The sequence below is a fragment of the Solanum verrucosum genome, unplaced genomic scaffold (assembly GCF_900185275.1).
Source record: "Solanum verrucosum unplaced genomic scaffold, falcon-dt-bn FXZP01000033.1, whole genome shotgun sequence".
NCBI lineage: Eukaryota > Viridiplantae > Streptophyta > Magnoliopsida > Solanales > Solanaceae > Solanum > Solanum verrucosum.
In genome coordinates this window covers 184,244-206,884 of record NW_026020752.1, presented here as the reverse complement: position 1 = coordinate 206,884, position 22,641 = coordinate 184,244, and the positions used below count along the sequence as shown (strand labels likewise).

General features: G+C 32.3%; 1 pseudogene; it reads left to right on the top strand.

Moving 5' to 3' along the window:
• The first annotated feature begins 1,719 nt into the window (after positions 1-1,719).
• LOC125812744 (probable protein phosphatase 2C 55) lies at positions 1,720-9,394 on the top strand (annotated as a pseudogene).
• The last annotated feature ends 13,247 nt before the right edge of the window (positions 9,395-22,641 follow it).

Below are 22,641 nucleotides of genomic sequence, written 5' to 3'. Positions count from 1 at the left end.
TACGCCAACCCCTATGGTCTTCACACTTAGTTAATTTCTTGCGCGTCTTTTCTCCTTCTTTCTTCGTTCCACTCCAATTCCTTCGAGAGTTCCTGAAACAACTAATCATGTGTGGAAGTGCACAATTTTCACAAGTATAACAAAAAATCAAGCTAATAGACTCAAGATCATTCCTCAATTCAAGCACTTTATGGGCAATTATTGACAATTTAGGCATATAAATATGCCTAACATCAATAAGGAATTCTAGGGATAAAATCTGACATTTGGTTAGAGGTATTAGGCAGTTTTGGGACTATTTATCCCTCACTTTATACCTTAGTGATGAGATAAGTTATTCCATATATATGGTGGAATAACTTATCCCAGAATAACTCGGGATAATTAATTCTGGGATAACTTGTTTCCAACCAAATGACCCTTAGCAGTTTAACCTATAACCCGATAAACTTATTATAATAATAAAAAAATCCATGAAATTATAAGTTAATGCTTCCAAATAAGCTAATCAGACATAGCTTCCTAATGTTGCAAGACCTATAATTAACATCTACAATAAAGAGCTTCTTTTAATGATAAGTTAGTACATCTGACAACTCGATAATTTTGAAATCACTACTAAGTTAATCATAAGAAATTCTTACAAGTTATCTTTTGAGTGAGGTTCACATATATGTGAGTTGAAGAGTTAATACTTTTAAATGTGGTGTCATTAGTTAATACTTAATCAATAGACTCAAGATAAACTATATATATAAATGGTTGGTGTCCAAACTTGTCTAACAATTGATGTAACTACCACCTACTAATGCTTCATAAATTACTGTAAGTATATTTATGATTTAATTGCTAACTGCTACTACATATATGGTGTATGGCATAAGTTTCCTGGCATGTAATAACTTTCTGTTTCTTCACCACATTAAGATTCCAGTGTCTTTATATCTATCATTTTCTCTGACGAAGTGTGCTTAGTAACAAGAACTAATTATTAGACTTCATGTTCTTTTTTTGAGGTATCATTTTGTGGGTTGCAGCAAATATTACTATTTCTCGTTTCAAATTTTGGTGTCCTTTTTAAATGTGTTCACATTATATATATCATTTCTGAGAACATATTTATTATATTATGCTGATAATTTACAGGTTAGCTTTGTGAGTTTTGTTTCCATATAAAAAGCTTTCTTAAATTTAAATTATTTGCATAATGCTGAAATTCCTAATATTTATGTACTTGCACATTTCTTTTGGAATGATTTTATATATTTATTAGTTAATTTTTTATTGGTATCCTCTGTTAGTGCAGTAAGCTTAATTTTATGAGGGAGCTTTTAGACTACTATTCTTTTCTTATTGATCTACTAATTAATCTGATTTCACTTGTATGCTTTGGACTAAGTATAATCTTTTGAGTAATAGATTTAATTCATGTTTCCATCTCTTCTTTAGTTGGAAAGTTTGAAGCTGAAGCATTGGATTAAATACATATTCTGTGATTTTGAGTGCAGAGCACATTTAGCTTGCTTTGTGGATCGCATTGACAACAAACAATCCTCTTCTTTATTACTAGTTCTTATTATATATACAGCGGAGGGAAAACTTTATTCGCAAAAAGGTAAACATCTGAATTTTTAGAATATTTTATTCATGTCTAATCTGTACTTCTTATCTATCTATCTATCAAAATAAGAAGACAAAAAAAAGTAGCACTGATTCTCTATGAGGTAAGTTGTGTGATTCTAAGTTCATAGCCATTGTTGGTAAAGGAGTTAAAATATTAGTCTCTCTGTCCTATTTTATGTGACACTTTTCAAATTTCAAGATTCAAACAATTCTATCTTTGATCATAAATTTTTCATACATCTTTTAAACATTTTGAATTATCAATTATTGTGACTTATAGTACTTTTTACGTAGTTTACAAATATATAAATTTCATTTCAAAAAATTGAAGATTTCATGCGCAAATTTTCGATCAAACTTAAATTGGTTGACTCTCGAAAAATAAAAAATGTCACATAAATTGGGACTGAGGAAGTACTATATGTAAACCTCTTCCATGTTGGTCATGTCTTAAAGAGTGTAGGCAATGATTAATTTCCTCATCTCTTGGTGACACTATCACAGCCAAAATGTAGAACAATCAAGCTTATTCAACTCTAATATGTCTTGTCAAAAATAAAGTTCTATAAAGGTGTTTATTTAAGGAAACTTTTTCCCTTCTTATAACCTAGGTTCAAAGTATGTCGATTGTTGGGCATGAAGACTGCTAAAGACAAATTAAGCAGATGGAGAAATATCCACTCTTCCAGAGGCGGATCTAGGATTTGGAGATCTTGGGTGTCACATCGTTCAAGTTAAATAAGCGGGTCGGTTGTTTTAATTTTGGGTTACAATTCAGGTTATTATCCTTTTCGATTTTTATAAACAAATCGATCAAACATGCATGTTAGTAATATTTTCTTTTAGATATTCTGTGATTAGAGATAACTAAACAATTTTTTTTTTTTTTTTTTTTTTTTAGGAATTAAAGGCCTTATTCACTTAGACTTTGAGGAAAAAAGAATTTTTTTCACATTGAAATTTGAGCTTGTATAAACCATCTTATAGTGTTAACTGAATATATTCATATTCCATTGACTTTGTGTTGTTGCAGATATATAGTAGAGGGAATAAAATTGTAGTTTCAACCTAGTCATCTTACTTAGCAAGAATGTTGGTGAAGATCGAAAGAACCTTTAAATTGAAAGAACTCTAGTAATAATGTTCAACATTTTTAAAACTTATATTTTTTAAAAACTACTATTTAAATACATTCTTAATAATATTTATCAATAATTAGTGAAAGTTAAAAAATTAAGAATTAACTACGGTGAAAAGGAGTCAATTTGAATTAATAGTATAGTAAATAAATAAGAATGAATGGAAGAAAAAAAACTAAAGCCCTTCACACATTAATAAAAAAAGGGAAAAGGCTCAAATATGCCATTGAACTTTCAGAAAAAGCTCATTTATGTCATCCGTTAAAAGTTTGGCTCATCTATGCCATTACCGTTTAAGAAAAGGCTCATTCATGCCATTATTTTTTAACGGTGGTTTTGCAAAACCATTTTTTACACGTGGCCAATTATAATTCGGCCACTTCATTATTTTTTTTCTTCAGAATTTTGATTTTTTATTATAAAAATAATAATGACGTGACCGAATTATAATTGGCCACGTGTAAAAAATGGTTTTGCAAAAAATGTTTGTTCAGAATTTTGATTTTTTATTATTAAAAAAATAATGACGTGGCCGAATTATAATTGGCCACGTGTAAAAAATGGTTTTGCAAAACCACCGTTAAAAAATGATGGCATGAATGAGCCTTTTCTTAAACGGTAATGGCATAGATGAGCCAAACTTTTAACGGATGGCATAAATGAGTTTTTTCTAAAAGTTCGATGGCATATTTGAGCCTTTTCCCATAAAAAAAAAACAGAAAAAAAACAGCTTCACTGCGCGCACAAAATAATAATGCTAGCAGTGAGATTCGAACTCGCATTGTGAGTACGTCATATCCTGTTCGCCACTTGAACCATTCATCACTTTGTTCAATGGGTGACAAAGTAATATATATTAATTTCTAATACATATATACATATATCTACAAAGATTTTTCCGAAATTACTGAGTGCCGTGGCACCTCACCCGTACCCTTAGATCCACCCCTGCACTCTTCAGTCCAATGGAAAGTTCTTTTCACATCGACATTAATATTTTTTTAATGATGTATTATTTAATTTATACTGCAAAATTATATCTGTAAATATTTAAAGTTATGTTATATTTTCAATCAATTATGTTAATTTTGAAGGTACTCTCCTTGAGTGAGGGTTGATAACAATACATGATTGATATTTGATATTGACAATATCTGCACATTTATAAAGTAGACGTGGCATTATGTTCTTCTACATATACTTTTTTTTACTACTATAGTATTATGTTCTTCTGCATATACTTTTTTTACTACATTCCTTTCCAAATGACTTTACCGAGTACCCAACACGGAAAATGTAAAATGTTGGGCCCGTGTCTAGTTACTTTACTACTATATATAGAGGTTAGGGAAGTAGCTCTTCGTCGACATGCTTGCTTCCCTAGCCAAGGGTAATAACAATTTTTAATATTCTTTTAATGTTCATACTTAAATGATGCTGTATTTAGCTATTTTGTAATTGTACTTTTTAAATTTGGGAAGTAAAAGTCCTTCTGCATTTTATTTTTCAGCCGCAAAAAATTGCCCGTTTCCGTGCATGTGGGCCATTCTTTTTCTCCATTTCCCCTCTATCTATTAATGCATATACATATAAATAAGGGAAAAATGTCTGAAGTATATTCGAACTTTGATCGAAATTGCTGTAACAATATCAAACTTTGGAAAGGACCTTTTACCCCATACACTATTTAATAGTGTATTTTAAAGGTATATATGTGTCCACGTGGACATCATAAATATTGCATCATTATTATAAATAGTAACGTGTCCACATGAACATATATATATATATCTTTAAAATACATTATTAAATAGTGTAGGGGTAAAAGGGAAAAAAATTATGGTGGTTGAGGGATAGTATGAGGTGGCATACGAAAGTTGTATGAGCCTCTTTTCATAATTTGACAAGTGGATTATTGGTCTCATTTTCAGAAAAATGGACCAAATTCTCTCTTTTACTTTTTAACTTTTTCCCATTACTTTTAACTTTTCAACTTCTTTTTTTTAAACCATTATTTCTAATTTTGCTATTTTTCTTATCTTTAAATAATTTTAAAAGTATAAAATTTAGTTTAATTCATCATACTCCTAACATTTGGTATTATTTTTCTATCCTATATTAATTAACTAAATTACTAAAAATAATTAATTATTTATCTATTAAGAAAATTAAACTATCATTTTTTTTATTTTCATTAGCCTAGCCATTATTCTTTTTGAAATTATAAACAAAATTTGTAAAATTGTAAAAAATATATCTTAAAGAGTAAATTAGTAAATTATCATTTTTATTAATAATTTCTTAAAGAACGTATAAAAAAGTAAATAACTAATACGGAAAATGAAAGGAGTATAAAATCAATTTTTTTCTCTTCTCAATAATTTCATAATTTTCTAATTTCGTAAACACTAAATGTATCCAATATTATCCAACAAGAAAATATAACAGAAAAACCATCCCTAATCTTGACAAATAATTACATAAGTTTTGTTTCTATTTTCGTGTAATTCAAAATCGAAAATCATCCATAAATTCCTACATACATACACTTTCTCAATTTATATGATATATTTTTATTCTTGAAATTCAAGCTATGTGAAATTTAATTAATATTTAACATGATAAGAATATCAACTTATAGTATTTGTTAAAAAATATAACCTTCTCACTAAGTTGCAATACACAAAATATTATTAGTTGCAATTCTTATCATGTTTATATAATAAAAAATATTTTATAGCTTGAATTTCAAGAAAATAAATAAATTAATAGACAAAATAAAATGAAAAAAAATTTATATTTTAATTTTGTTAATTTACAAGTAATTTTAAATAACTATTTATTTTTGTCCTAAAAATAATACAATTGATTTTGTATGGGGTTAAGAGCACAAATCTTAATTTAACTTCTTTTTAAATACGTAATTATTTGACTTATAATATAAATTAATAATAATATATTTATCTCTATTTGATTTTTAACAAATGAACATTATGAATTATCAAAACAAGAAAGAAAATAAATTACTAATTTTTGGACATTACTATTTTTCTATTGAAGAATTGGAGAAATAATGCGCAAAAATATAATAAATTACTTACTAATTTTAGGATATTATTATTTTTATTGTGTAATAAAATATATTTAAAATTTTACAAAGTACTCTACATAGAGGGGGGTTAAATAGAAGGTGGGGGGAGGAGTGAGAAGAGAAATGAAAAAGTTATAAAGATATGGATCCACAAAATAAATTTTTATCTATTAAAATAATTCGTCATATAACTATGACATGATGTGCTTCAACCACCATAAAAATTTTTGGTAAAAGGTTCTCCATAAAATTTGATATCGTATAGCAATTTCGGTCAAAGTTAGAGTATTTTTCAAACATTTTCCCCTATAAATAACGTATAGGCATATAAATAACATATAGGTCCTACTTTTTATTTTTGAATACCAACTTCATTTCCTTTCCTTTATTTCTACTTCATAACTTCTTTCATTTTGTTTTTTTTTATGGCAAAATCATTTTTTACAATGATAATTACTTTAATATTTTTTAATCAAATATTGAAATACTATGTCTTTTTTTAAAGTTTGTTATATATATATGAAAATGTATAAATTACTATAAATCACAATGATTAACAACTTAAATATTAAAAGTTATACAAAAAAAACTTAATTGACTTTCGAAATTCTATTGGTATCAATTTATAAATCACAATAATCAACAATTTTTAAAAAATAATACATATAAAAAATTACTTGACTTTAAAAAAATCTATCAATGCTACATAAATTGGGACACGAGAAATAACATATATGGTATGAAAATTACGTTAAAAAAATATTATAAATTATAATATTTAATAATTTAATATATATAAAAGACATATAAAATGGTTAATTTTTGAAATTTTATATATGCCACGTAAATTGAAACAAAGAGACTAATATGTATTATTTTTTAAATTAAATAAGAAAATACTAATAACTTAAAATCTTTTTAAAATCATATAAAAATTTGGCTAACTTTTCAAGTTCCATGATACTCCCTCCATCCCAAATTAATTGACTATTATTCTAAAAATAGTTGTCTCATATTAGTTTCACCTTACTAAATCAACAAAATATTATTTAAATTTTTCCTATATTACCCTTGCCATTAGTTCCTTTTGAAAGTGCCACATTTGTTTGTAAAATTCTCATAACTTTTTTTAAGGGTTGAATTAGTAAAGTTATTTTCTTATTTATAATTTCTTAAGTACCGTGAAAAATAAAAAGTAATCAATTAATATAAGACGAACGGAGTATCACATAAATTAAAATAAAAAAAGATTACATATATTGGGTAAGCCCGTGCCAGCACGGGGTCATGTATCTAGTTTCTATTATATAGAATAATGAAAGTGTGTAATAATAAATGTTAATAAAACATGTTGGGTTCTTCAATTGAGCAACTGTAAAGGAAAGCGTGTAAGAATGAATGAATAAGCTCACACAAGTTTTTGAGTTAGATTTCAGTGTGAAGAAGATGAGTCCTCAAAGCATTAGTAACTGAATTCAGATTACCATGTTTGGGAGAGAACAACGCTCACATCAGCCATAAATCTATTTTTAGTGGCGACTAAGGCTGCAATAATCATTCGCTAGTAAAATCTATTTTTTTCAACAAAAAAAAATGATAATTAATTTTAAGTTGCAACCTAATTTTCTAAAATAAATAACATATACTATCAATATTATTACGAAAATCATCAAAATTACTTTCCGACTCAAATCTCCCACTACATAATGCATTATTGTAAATTTTATGCATTTACATGTCATAAAAATAAAATATATACTGTCTTCAAACTTCACCTTGATCGATATCATTTGTGATTTTTTAAAAACAATGAGGAAAAAACACAAAATCATAATTTAACGTTAAAAATCAGTGAGAATCTTTAGTGACAATATTTTGGGCTTTTGTGGTGACTTTTGTTGCCGCTAAAATCCTAGTTATTCCAGCTTAGGTGGAGGATTATTCCTATGTAGCATTCCACATCACTAAAAAATGGGTTGTGAACTCTTGAGGATATTTGTAGTCTCTTAGATAACGGCGGAAGCATTTTTTATGACAAAATGTAACAAAAGGTATAAATGATCTATTTCGTGTAGTTCAACGACAATTTTGACCTTTTTCCTAGTTATATATGATAATAAGAGTTTTCATGGCAATATAACAAACAGAGTGATAATTAGAGAGCACAACAATGTTCTTATTTGCAAATTTATGTCAAGATAAAATCTCACTTTCTTTTCACTCCCTTACGCAGGAGGATTACCTTCTTCAAGTTGTTTAGACAATTTCCAAAAACTTTGTTCCCAAAACCTATTCTAAGTAGGATTTAATTACTATATGCTAGTTTCTAAATATTCCATATTAAAAAGTTACCAAAAGTTGTTTTTCCATAGCATCTCACTTAGATAATTTCCAAAAATATAACTTTGTTTCCCAAATCTGTTCTAACTTCTAAGTAGGATTAAATTAATTACTACACGTTATTTTCTAAATTTTCCATATTTAAAAGTTACCAAAATTTGTTTTTCCATAACCTATTCTACATAGAATTGCAACGTAATGTATGTGTATATATATATATATATATATATTAGTTATAACCCTACTTCCATTACATAATTTTTACTTCCCAAAGTTTTTCAATCAACACAACAATGGTTGCATGTATTTCATCATTAGGTCATGATCAATATTCTTCCAAAATAAAATTCGATAAACTTTTCAAATCTCTTCTCATGAAATTAATTATGATAATCCGGAAAATCATAGTAACAAGAAACTGAAATTTAGTCATGATGATGAATTTAGTAGTAACAAATTACCATGCCTAAAAATGGTGGTTGGATCTTTATACTTACCTAAAGACAATCCAAACAAGCCTTTAGGTGAAGATGCACACTTCATGCATGAATTGTACCAAACTATTGGTGTTGCTGATGGTGTTGGTGGCTGGGCACTAAAGGGGATTGACGCTGGAATATACGCGAGAGAGCTTATGAAGAACTCATTTATCGCTACATATGATGAAACAATGAAAGGTGATCACGTGAACCCTAAAAGGGTTCTTGAAGAAGCATACAAAAACACAAATTCAAAAGGATTGTCTATAGCTTGTATTATAACTCTTAACTCTGTGAAAAATACTATAGTTGCTGCTAATATTGGTGATAGTGGATTTTTACTAATCAGGAAAGAAAAAATTACATACAAGTCGCCGATACAACAACGAGGATTTGGATGTCCGTATCAATTAGGAAACTGCAATTAAGATTATCCTAGTGTTGCTCAAGAGATGGAATTAAACGTTGAGAGAGATGATATTTTAATTGTTGGGACGGATGGGATGCTTGATAATATATTTGAAAGTGAGATAGAGGAAATTGTTGAAAGAGCAATAGACCAGAAGTTGAAGGCAGAGGAGTTGGCTAGTCAAATTGGGAACATTGCTTTGTATAATTCATTTGATAGATTTGCAGATACACCATATGCTAGAGCATCTCAGGGACGACATAAAGGAGGAAAAATTGATGATATTACTGTTATTGTTGCTTATATACAATAAAATAATTAAATTTAGATGTAGTAATAAAAAATAGAATATGTTTGTTCGTTGCATATGAAGCACAAAATGTAATATGCAAACTTTATTATATAATGCAAATGTTATATTAAAGACAAATTATCTTGATGTTCGAATCAATTTATGCACATCTCAATTCAACTAAGTATGTACATTGAGGCAGAAGAATATTCTCCCAAACCATTTCGATAAAAAAATTACACTATAAGTGAACTTGTGTATCCACCACTTACATGTTACTCCAATACAATATTTTGTTGCATAGATATTGAAAGTGCACTAAAAAAAATCTACTTGTAAAGCACACTCGTCAATATTCTTTAAGTACTGATCATTTATTCTATGCTACATAGTCCAAAATTAATACATTATCAAGTAACTAACATTACTACAAAAGCAAATTTTGATACAATCTCAATCAAAATTCAAGAAATATTGGAGCAAATAATAAAAGAGTATGTAGTTGTACTCCACAAGATGTGTGAGCTTAACTTTTGTAGTAGTAGAACTCTCCAAACAGACTTTGAACAACCACTTCCATCTCCCCTTGCTTAAGTTCAAGCTCATCATAGAAGATCTTATTTTCTTCATCATCTTCAAAGTGATTGGAAAATTCCATGTACAAATATATAGTCCCATTAGTATTATAAATTAATAATTATTTAAAAGTACAAATATATCTAAGACAATTTAGTGAAATGTGATTCTATTGCATTTAGTGAAATATGATTCTATTACAAAAATGAAAGTTATTGATGTGAGGATATGACATAAAATAACTTATAGGACAAACTAATGAGCACCTTTGGAGTCACATAATTTGGTATTCCACAAGTTGTAGTAGTAGTCCATCTTCATTAAAAAAAAACGTCAATGAACTTAATATACATTAAGATTCAGTGATGTAGTTAGTATTGTCAATTTATATAGAAGTGTTGATACTTGATAAAGCAAAAAACGACTTTGCAAGAAATAAGAAGTTTCCATAAGTTAACTTGTGAGACAACATACTCAATCCAATATAATATATAGTTTCGGATACACTTAGGAGTGCATCTCACTGATAGTCCACCAAGCATATTCATGCCATCATGATGAAAACTACCATTACTTTGAGCAAAAAATTTAAACTCAACTTTGATTTTTGTTTTTTTTAAAAAAAAAATGCAATTACTACTTAACATATAAATTGAAATAAAAATCCCAGATTCAAATCTCCCTTTTGTACCTTTGCATCTACTGGATGCCTTAATGAAATCTCACTTACTTCATAAAAAAAAATTACAAATTCAGCAATCATATTTTTCGTGACCATGTTGAAATAAATTTATGCTTTACAATTGTGAAATAACAATATAATATATAGTTTCATATACACTTAGGAGTGCATCTCACTGATAGTCCACCAAGCATATACATACCAACATGATGAAAACTACCATTACTTTGAGCAAAAAAATTAAAGGATCCCAAGTGTTATAAGGAAATGCTCTCCGTACAAATACATTGTTGGACCAAACAATAGCCAACAACAACTCCGTACAGACAAAGCAAATACAATCAAATGGATTGATACTTTCTTGAAATCTCTATGGCCAAGAATTATGATTTTCATTAGTGATTCATAATTGTATGGAGGAATTTGAGTAACGAATGAAATTCTTGGAGAAGGACTTACATTGTAGAAGAATCTTGAAAGAGATTGAAAGAATCTTGAATGGAGTCTTCTACTTTGATTTTTCCTTAGGGTTTTGTCTTAGGGTTTGAAAGAGAAGAGAATGATGTATTGAGAGATGAAAATCTGATTGTTTTGGGTCTGTAATTAGTCAAAAAATTCGTTTAGGGTTTTCTTAGAGGTAAAAAAACAAAAAGGACCCTTTTTAATGTTTTTTCGTCGGCTAATTCGTCACTACACTGTATCAGGTTACTAAAATGGTCATAATTTTTTACTCAAACCTCAGATTGTTGCGAAATTGGTGGCGTTGGAAAGAAGATTCAAATACCTTTAATTTGATATGTTATGGGCGACGTAACTCGTTATATTCTAAGAGATATGGTCGTTTGAAGTTGACCCATGTAGAATCTTACATCAAAACTTAATTGGTTAGGAAACTTTCAACTCAACTTTGTTCTAGGAGATTCTAGTGACCTTAATTGATGTCCAAAATCATTCTCACAAAAACTAATTTAACTTTAAACATATGGGCAATTTAAGAATCACCCGATACGACCTTATATGTATATGAAGAATAGTTTGGGTCTTAACTTAGAATTTTTTGGGGTGTTACAATATCTCCCCATTGGAATCATTCGTCTTCGAATGACGACTGTATTGAGAATGGAAAGAGTTTACTCTTACTATATTCAAGCCTAACTCAAAATCACAAAGTACTTATCACAAGGTGATTATTCTGATCTAAATCGCAAGATTCAGGTTCTATACCTCTTTAGGAAATCTTATATCAAGAACACTACTCCTTACCACTACATCCAACCAACCTCGAGTCTTAATTAAGAACCACCTAATGCATCATGCCTTCATCCACACGATACCAACACCACATTCAAGACTAATACTATAACCACTCCATGACTCCTACTAACCACTCCTTATATAAGAGTTCATCATTCTCTCGTCACTTCTACCAAACTCAACTTTCATGCATCACTCCAGGAATTGACTTATTACTCATCTTAAAACCTTATCTCCTTCTTCCTCCACATTTATAACCTTAGGTGGAATAAACACACCATTACTATCACAATAAGAAATTGCAGTCGTGTTCTCTATCATCACACAACTACAATCATCAACAACACTCTCAAAGCTAAAAAGTATCACTAAAAGAGCTTTAGGGCAAAATATCATAAGCATGATTCATTCAAGAAATTTGTTATAAGAATATGCATGACATAACATTATGTTGCTAGCCATTGAGAGTAAATCACAGATTCGCAAAATTGAGAATACTATGGGATACGAGTGCTTATATGAGTAAGTTTATATCATGAAGCTGATATTCATAACTTTATGGAGTAAGATTGAGATCAATGGGCTAAGGTTTTTACCCCTTATTCTGTGAACTGAGCATCAGTGTGAATTTCTCTGAAATGTATGAGCATAGGTCATAGACACAATTCTAATATTATGAATATCAACTAGATGTTTGTAATAACTGGACTTGAGGAATACACAAGATTAGGAATGGATTGATACATCACTTTAACTCTTTCTGAAGACATCACTATATGATTCTCCCCACTTGACTTGGTTTCTCATCTCATCATCTCCCCATTAGGTCTAAAGCCAATACTTGAAGGCTATATATCAATTCCATTATATCTAAACTAATCTACATTCCCTTTACTCTAATACTCGGAAAAGGCTTATCTCATGGATACTGAACTCTTCATAAGTAGGTAATAAGACTCCTTGTAAGACCTCTTTCTAAGATGCTTCTCTTAATCTCTTCTCATTAGCTTATAAGGGCACAATATTTAATAGGCTCTTCATTGACTATATAAAATCCTTTCTACCAAACTCTTAAGGATGATAATTAATGCTTACATCAGCCTACTCCACATTGACAACTCTATTATGTTATCTAGGCAATACATGGAAACAAATAAACTTAATTAGAACCTAATATGGTTAGATACAACCTCAGGTACACCTCTTAATGCTCTTGTTACTCTAATGACTTAGCCACACTTCACTACTCTTACCTCAAAGTTAGAATCCCATACTTGTACCACTCACTTTCATTGTAACTAACCTCTTAACTCCCCACCTACTCTATGTCAAAACTACCTAACATCATCACTCTCATGTTTCCTTCCTTTTGGTCACGACGCTCATCTCAAATTCAAGCTTAATGTTTATTACTAAACCCAAATATTAATATGATTGCTCGCTTAGTATACTAACTTACAACTATGAGATACAAATTAAGAAACACTCGCCCACTAAAACCTTATGACAAGTGGTGAATCTTTATTCTATGTCTACATACTTATGAATTTTCGTAACATTCAATTTCACGACTTAAGTACTATTTACTCATTCATTATACTTCATTGCCTAATTATTTCTGTAACTCTTTGAATATTATGAGCTCTCCCTTAAAGATCATAAGCCTAGCTTAGAGCTATCACCTCAAGAATACTCCTGCTCTTCTATTCAACACCTACACTTGGTCGTTACTAACACAATGACACATCATCATAAACTCATTTCTAGTTAAAGTATACTCTACCTCATCCTAACTCACAACTATTCCTCTACCTTATATCCTAAACTCTATACAAGATTATTATTCCTTAGTCTACTCAAAAAGGAAAACTCCTCATTAATAACTTATTGGGTGCATGACTACAATAACATAACTTGCCTCATCATTATCTCCCTTTCTTAAATTACTGAACCTCTGCATGCATTCTTCTAACTCTGAGCACTTTTACTACTACTATTTATAATATCATAATCCATACTACCTAAACTCTAAAACACACTTCCTTATAAGGGTCTCAACTGAAACAAGGTTTAAAGAAGAGAGTCTAGGAGTACATCTCCCTTTTAGCTCGAACACACAATTCATATGAATAAGAGTGCATTCCTTTGAATCTCAACACTTAAGCTCACACACGAGCTTCTCTCAAGCCCCTTTGTATTCTCATGACTTTCTCAAGACTCTTGCTGAGAGTAGCTCATTGTTATGGAACTGGATTTTCTTTTCAACTACCTTGAGTATGAGGGGTAGTCGAATGGATATGAGAAACACACGAGTATGAATAAGTTTTTTATGACATAGTTCTACTGCACGATTTAGAGTATGAAAGAAGGAAAACTTTTCTTAAATGTCTGTAGTCCCTCATTTATAGAAGTCGGGCCCTCACAACCATAAACAAGATCCTACCGACACGACTTCATAGACACCCTAGGACACTTGAACTTTGCGCTCTGATACCAAGTTTGTCACTACCCGAGCTTACACCCTAGACGTGGCCGACACTCGAGAACCATTGCTGGCCCTCAAGCGAACCCTCATCTTGGCTGACTTCAAGCGGAAGAATAACTTGAGCATACATAAGCATCAAATTGAAAGAAATGTTTAAAAAACATTTCTTGAATCGTAAAACTTTGCTGAATATACTGAGTATTAAACATAAGTCTTAAATAAAATATTTGAAACTAAAAGACTCTCCAAAACTATCTATCTATGAAGCCTCTACTATACAAATATAAGTGTCGGGAGAAGACCCACGACTCCTCAAGGGAACTACTACTAACAACTCATAAAAACTGGAGTCCTCTAGTAGAAAAAAAGGTCTTACTCAAAACTTGACGAAATGATCTCAACAGACTCTTGTTGAGGATCCTAAGAACCTGTAACTGCATCACTAAAAGATGTAGGTATAATGACATCAGTACATTAAATGTACGAGTATGTAATATAGCTGAATAACAAACAACTGAATGAAATGACTACAATAGATAAAACATAAACTCAACTGAATATAAAGGATTAAAGGAATGAAATCGTTAAAAACTTTACAAAAACACGTACTCACCTATGAAACTCAACATAATAAGTGATATAATAAAAATACACTTTTAACTCTATTTTGGAGATTCTCTAACCAAAAACCATCACTATGAGCGACGTGATGATACAACGTCTCGCTTACGTTGCTAGAACTATCCTATACTTTGCTGGGGTATAGAGCATCTCAACTAAGTGGATCCATTAAGCTCTGCCCGAAGTCACTTAGGATTAATCTAAAAAGTATTATCCTGTACCCATGTTGGCATACATGGTTTATGAGGAATATGAGTTGTCTGAACTCATCCTTATATCGGTGCTCAATACTACTCCCAATAATATATACTCATGATTAATGTTTAACCAAAAACATACTTTTCCTCTAGTTTGAGATAATTGCTTAAACTATCCTCTTAAAAGAGGTAACTGCTCTTGAAATATCTTTGAACTCATAACTCATTTAGAAATCAAAGTTTCTCTTTCATCAATGTAAAAACGGATACCTTTGGGAATACTTAGTTCCCTTATACTCTTACTCAATTCAAATTTGAAAACTCTTTCTAAAAAATTCATCAAAATCATATTGTGATATGATCATTGATGACTTGAGAAGTCACACTGCATAAACATTGATGGCATAACTAGATACCATACTGCTTAAACATTGATGGCATACTCGATTGTCATACTAATCACGTTTTAGAAATTCCTTCTCAAAACTCATCTTTACTTTCTCAAGAACTCAGTTCGAAACTCAAACGTTGGATTTAAAAAGTTTCTCAAAATTTAAAACTCAATTCATAGGGTTCATACAGAATTATGGACATGAACGACTCAACTCAAGGGTCTTAATAGCAATATGGAAACTTGGTACTTAGAACTCAACTATACTACTCATCTAAAAAATACTCAATTCATAAGGTTCATTTTGAAATATAGACATGATTGAATCAACTCAAGAATCTTAATGCATAACATATAACAATTCAAAAATTAGGAATAGAATTTCAAATAGAATCAGGAACTCGAGAACTCAATCAACTCATCTCAAGAATAATCAAATCTAGGGGTAGAATCCTAGATTTCTCTTTGGTTGATTTGAAAGTAGATGTAGGGCGTGAGGATGAACTAGTCCAACACTATGATAGCCTTACATACCTGGAAGAACAAGGTTCTTGAAGATTCTTGAAGAATCTTGAAATAGAACTTGGTTAGAAGCCTTGAAACCCTAGCTTGAAGGAAAACAATCAAGAAAACCTTTCTTAAGATTCTTGGATTACTTTCTTGAAATCTCTATGGCCAAGAATTATGATTTTCATTAGTAATTTATAATTGTATGGAGTAATTTGAGTTGGAAAGAATGAAATTCTTGGAGAAGGACTTACATTGAAGAAGAATCTTGAAAAAGATTGAAAGAATCTTGAATGAAGTCCTCTACTTTGATTTTTCCTTAGGGTTTTGTCTTAGTGTTTGAGAGAAAAGAGAATGATGTATTAAGAGATGAAAATCTGATTGTTTTGGGTCTTTAATTAGTCAAGAAATTCATTTAGGATTTTCATAGAGGTAAAAAGACAAAAAATACCCTTTTTAATGCTTTTTCGTCGTCTAATTCGTCACTGCACTATATCAGGTTACTGAAATAGTCATAACATTTTACTCAAACCTCGGATTGTTGCGAAATTGGTGGCATTGGAAATAAGGTTCAAATAACTCTATTTTGATTGGTTATGGACCACATAACTCGTTATATTCTTAGAGATATGGTTGTTTGAAGTTGACCCAAGTAGAATTTTACATCAAAGCTTAATTTGTAAGGAGACTTTCAACTCAACTTTGTGCTACGAGATTCTAGTAACCTTAATTGATATCCAAAACCATTCTCACACTAAAAAAATTAACTTTACACATATGGGCAATTGAAGAACCACCCAATACGACCTTATATGTAAATGAAAAATAGTTTGGGTCTTAAATTAGAAATTTTTGGAGTGTTACAATTCATATGTTTCTCAGCAATCAAGGAGCGATCATATTAGACCTTACTTGAAAATAAGTGAAATTCACTTTTTATATACATTTTTTACTTTTATTTATTTTTTCTTTTTTTCTTTGTAATTGCCACGACCCGACTCTATATTGTGGATATGGCCGAAACTCAGAAGCATTATTGGTTATTCCCTCAAGTTGATGAGATTAAATAGTTGTTCTAAATAATGTAAATAAAGAAAGAAATTAATAAATACTATGCACAATCTCCTAAATGCTTAATTAAAGGGATTAGAGAATATCACAATCTCCTAAATGCTTAACTAAATGCATTACAAAATATTTTCATATCTAAACTATCTAATTATACCATAATTAACACTCCCCCTTAAGGTGGAGCGTATAAGTCATATGCTCCTAGTTTGCCATAAATATAGACAATTATGGATCATCAGAATGAGTTTTTGAAAAATATTTGTCAGTTGATCTTTTGAGTTGAAAAAACTCGTGGTGATGTATACTGACTCAAACTTCCCTCAAATGAAGAAATAATCTATTTCAATGTGCTTTGTTCTTTCATGAAACAAGACATTAGAAGCAATATGTAGTGCAACTCGGTTATCACAAATCAATGCTATTGGTTCAACTCCTCCCACCTTCAATTCTTGGAGAAGTTGTTTTAACCATATAAGCTCACACGTAGCTAATGTCATAGCTCGATACTTTGCTTATGCTCTTGATCTAATTATGACAACTTGCTTTTTTACTTTTCCAAGATATGAAATTGCCTCCAATTAGAACACAATAACCTAAAGTGGACCACCTATCAGAAGAGGATCCAACCCAATCTGAATCAGAATATCCAACAATGTTAGTGTGTCCCTTATCTTCATACATAAACCTTGTTTTGAAGTGCTTTTGATATATTGCATGTGTCACGACCCAGGGGTACCTCCTAGAAGTAACATGGCGTATACAATCCCGAAGGATTCCATACAAGCCACTTACCTCTCATAACATAAGAAATAGAACAACAAGACTAAAACAATAGTCCAAGTCCAAAATATTTTATAAAAGTATAGCGCAAGTCTAATACATTTATCTCATCATAACCATCTAATACAATAGAATGAAATTGGGCCTAGCCCATACATCATGTCCAAAAGAGAAAATACATGAAAAAAAGTGAAACAATAAAACTCTGTCCTCGAAGCATGAGGACTCACCAAAGCTCGAAAATCTCAAACTCAACCACTAGCCATAAAACTGAGTACCCTGACTGCTTGACCTTACATTTGGGGAAATGTAGGCAAGAGTATGCGTTAGTACAAGAATAATGTACTAATTATGATAGCCATACATAAAACATTTAAATCATGCAAAAAGGGACATTTCATTTCATTACAAGCAATCAACCAAGATAAAACATGATATAACAGAGTTAGAAAACACAAGTCATAACATCATGGTCAATGAAAGCTAACTTCATCTTTAAATTATTTGAAATCATAAGCGATACTTCTCGAAGTAAGCGTTTTAGTTTTGTACTAGTGTTGGCTAGAATTAGCATAGGGTCCGTGTCTAAAAAGTGTCTAGAAAATGTAAAAATAATGGCCTAAGCGTTGTTACAGATGCAGGGACGCGAAGAAAAATCTGCAGAAATAGGTCTGGTGCAGAGGTCTACGGACCCCATCGACGACCCGTAAGTTAACCTATGGACCGTCCATGTCAAACGTAGATCCCAGGTAAGTTACTAATTTTTTCCAACTGTAAGAGTGATCTACGGTCCCCATCTACGGACCGTAGATCGACCCACAGACCGTAGACGGGGTCTTGTGGGTCCAAAGTCTTGTGATCGTTGCCTAAGAGACAGAGGGATTTCAAAGAGGCAAGAGTTTACTATGAATCCTATATTGGTGATAGAGTTGTTTTATATATAGGGAATTGATTTTATGGGTCGATTTGTGAGTTCACATGGGATGAAGTATATTCTTGTTCCGGTTCATTATGTACCGAAGTGGGTGGAAGCAGTTGTGCTCACCAACAATTAAGGTAAAAGTGTCACCGCATTTTTGAATAAGAATATCTTCTCCAGATTTTTGTGCACTGAGGGCGATTATCAGTGATGTAGTTTCCCAGTTTTGTAATAAGTTATTCAAGGACCTACTTGAGAAATATGGTGTCTGCCACAAAGTAGCCACTTCTTACCATCCACAGACTAGTGGGCAAGTTGAAGTGTCCTTTAGAGAAATGAAACAGATTTTGGCGAAGACTATGAATGCTAATAGAGCGGATAGGTCAAGGAAGCTTGATTATGCTCTATGGGCCTATTAGAATGCATACAAGACTTTCATCGGTATATCTCCTTACCAACGTGTATATGGGAAGTCTTGCCATTTACCGGTAGGGCTAGAGCATAAAGCTTTGTGGGCGATGAAGAAGCTAAATTTGGATTGGGGCCGCCGCATCTAATCAAATAATTAATGACTTGAATATGCTTGATGAATTTTGCCTAAAAGCTTATGAAAGTTTAGCCTTGTATAAAGAGAAGATGAAGAGGTATCATGATCAAATAATTGAAAAGTGAGAATTTGTTGTGGGTGATCTTGTGCTCCTATACAACTCTAGGTTGCACTTGTTTCCGGGAAACCTCAAATCTAAATGGACCGGGCCATTTTTGCTCACAAAAGTGCTCCCCCATGAAGCGGTTGAGCTTAAGAACAGTGAAGGAACAAGGTTCATGGTCAACGGTAAAGGATCAAGAAGTTGTTGAGGCCTATCATCTTGATGAAGTTTTAGTAATCAAGACGCCTACGTCGTGCCGCGACGTTAAATCAAGAGTTGCTTGGAAGGCAACCCAAGATGTACAATCTAGCTGACTATAGGTTTTGGTTTTCCATATAGTAGTTTTCTTTGTTAAGTTGATTCTCTGTGTAAAGTTATATACGCGTTTAATTTTGTACTAGTGTTTGCTAGAATTAACATAGGGTCTGTGTCTAGAAAGTGTCCAGAAAATGAAAAAATATTGGCCTAAGCGTTGTTACAGGTGCAAGGACGCGAAGAAAAATCTGCAGAAACAGGTCTGGTGCAGAGGTCTACGGACCCTATCGACGACCCGTAAGTTAACCTACGGACCGTCCATGTCAAACGTAGATCCCAGGTAAGTTCCAAATTTTTTCCAACTGTAAGAGTGATCTACGGTCCCCATCTACGGACTGTAGATCGACCCACGGTAGAGCTAGAGCATGAAGCTTTGTGGGCGATGAAGAAATTAAATTTGGATTGGGGCGCCACATCTAATGAAAGAATGAATAACTTGAATATGTTTGAATAATTTTGCCTAAAAGCTTATGAAAGTGCAGCCTTGTACAAAGAGAAGATGAAGAGGTATCATGATCAAATAATTGTAAAGTGAGAATTTGTTGTGGGTGATCTTGTGCTCCTATTCAACTCTAGGTTGCGCTTGTTTCCGGGCAAACACAAATCTAAATGGACCGGGCCATTTTTGCTCACAAAAGTGTTCCTCCATTGAACGGTTGAGCTTGAGAACAGTGAAGGAACAAGGTTCATGGTTAACGGGTAAAGGATCAAGAAGTTGTTGAGGCCTATCATCTTGATGAAGTTTGAGTAATCAAGATGCCTACGTCGTGCCGCGACGTTAAATCAAGCGCTGCTTGGGAGCCAACCCAAGATGTACAATCTAGCAACCTATAGGTTTTTGTTTTCCATCTAGTAGTTTTCTTTGTTTAGTTGATTCTCTGTGTTAATTTATATAGCTGTTTTAGTTTGGTACTAGTGTTGGCTAGAATTAGCATAGGGTCCGTGTCTAAAAAGTGTCCAAAAAATGTAAAAATAATGGCCTAAGTGTTGCTACAGGTGCAGAGACGTGAAGTAAAATCCGCAGAAACATGTCTGGTGCGGAGGTCTACCGCCCTATCGACTGCCCGTAAGTTAACCTACGGACCGTCAATGTCAAACGTAGATCCCAGGTAAGTTCCTAAATTTTTCCAAGTGTAAGTGTGATCCACAGTCACCATCTACGGACTGTAGATTGATCCACAGATCGTAGACGGGGTCTCGGGAGTCCAAAATCTTGTAATCGTTGCCAAAGGGAAGGAGGGATTTAAAAGAAGCAAGAGCTTACTATGAATCCCATAATTGTGATAGAGTTGTTTGATGTATGGGAATTGATTTTATGGGTCCATATGTGAGTTCACATGGGATGACATATATTCTTGTAGCGGTTGATTATGTATCGAAGTTGGTGGAAGCAGTTGCGCTCCCCAACAATGAAGGTAAATGTGTCATCGTATATTTAAAAAAGAATATCTTCTCCAAATTTGGTACACTGAGGGAGATTATCAGTGATGGAGGTTCCCACTTTTGTAATAAGTTGTTCAAGATGCTACTTGAGAAATATGGTGTCCGCCACTCCTCACCTTCCGCAGACTAGTGGGCAAGTTGAAGTGTCCAATAGAGAGATCAAACAGATTTTGGCGAAGATAGTGAATGCTTATAGAACAGATTGGTCAATGAAGTTTGATGATGCTCTATGGGCCTATCGAATTGCATACTAGACTCCTATCGGTATGTCTCATTACCAACTTGTATATGAGAAGTCTATCCATTTACCGGTAGAGCTAGAGCATGAAGCTTTGTGGGCGATGAAGAAACTAAATTTGGATTGGGGTGCCACATCTAATGAAAGAATGAATAACTTGAATATGTTGGAACAATTTTGCCTGAAAGCTTTTGAAAGTTCTGCCTTGTACAAAGAGAAGATGAACAGGTATCATGATCAAATAATTGAAAAATGAGAATTTGTTGTGGGTGATCTTGTGCTCCTATTCAACTCTAGGTTGAGCTTGTTTCCGGGCAAACTCAAATCCAAATGGAACGGGCCATTTTCGGTCACAAAAGTGCTCCCCCATGGAATAGTTGAGCTTGAGAACAGTGAAGGAACAAGGCTCATGGTTAAAGGATCAAGAAGTTGTTGAGGCTATCCTCTTGATGAAGTTTGAGTAATCAAAACGCCTGCATAGTGCCGCAACGTTAAATCAAGCGCTGCTTGGGAGGCAACCCAAGATGTACAATCTAGCGAACTATAGGTTTTTGTTTTCCATCTAGTTGTTTTCATTGTTTAGTTGATTCTCTGTGTTAATTTAGATAGGTGTTTTAGTTTGGTACTAGTGTTGGCTAGAATTAGCATAGGGTCCGTGTCTAAAAAGTGTCCAGAATATGTAAAAATAATGGCCTAAGGGTTGCTACGGGTGCAGGGACGCGAAGAAAAATCTGCGAAAACAGGTTTGGTGCAGAGTTCTACGGACCCCATCGATGACCCGTCAGTTAACCTACGGACCGTCCATGTCAAACGTAGATCGCAGGTAAGTTTCTAAACTTTTCCAAGTTTAAGTGTGATCTACGGTCCCCATCTACGGACCATAGATCGACCTACGAACCGTAGACGGGGTCTCGTGGGTCTAAAGTCTTGTGATCGTTGACAAAGAGAATGAGGGATTTCAAAGAGGCAAGAGATTCCTATGAATGCTATATTGGTGATAGAGTTGTTTGATGTATGGGGAATTGATTTTATGGGTCCATTTGTGAGTTCACATGGGATAAAGTATATTTTTGTTGCGGTTTATTCTGTATCGCTGTGGGTGGAAGCAGTGCGTTCCCCAACAATGAAGTTAAAAGTGT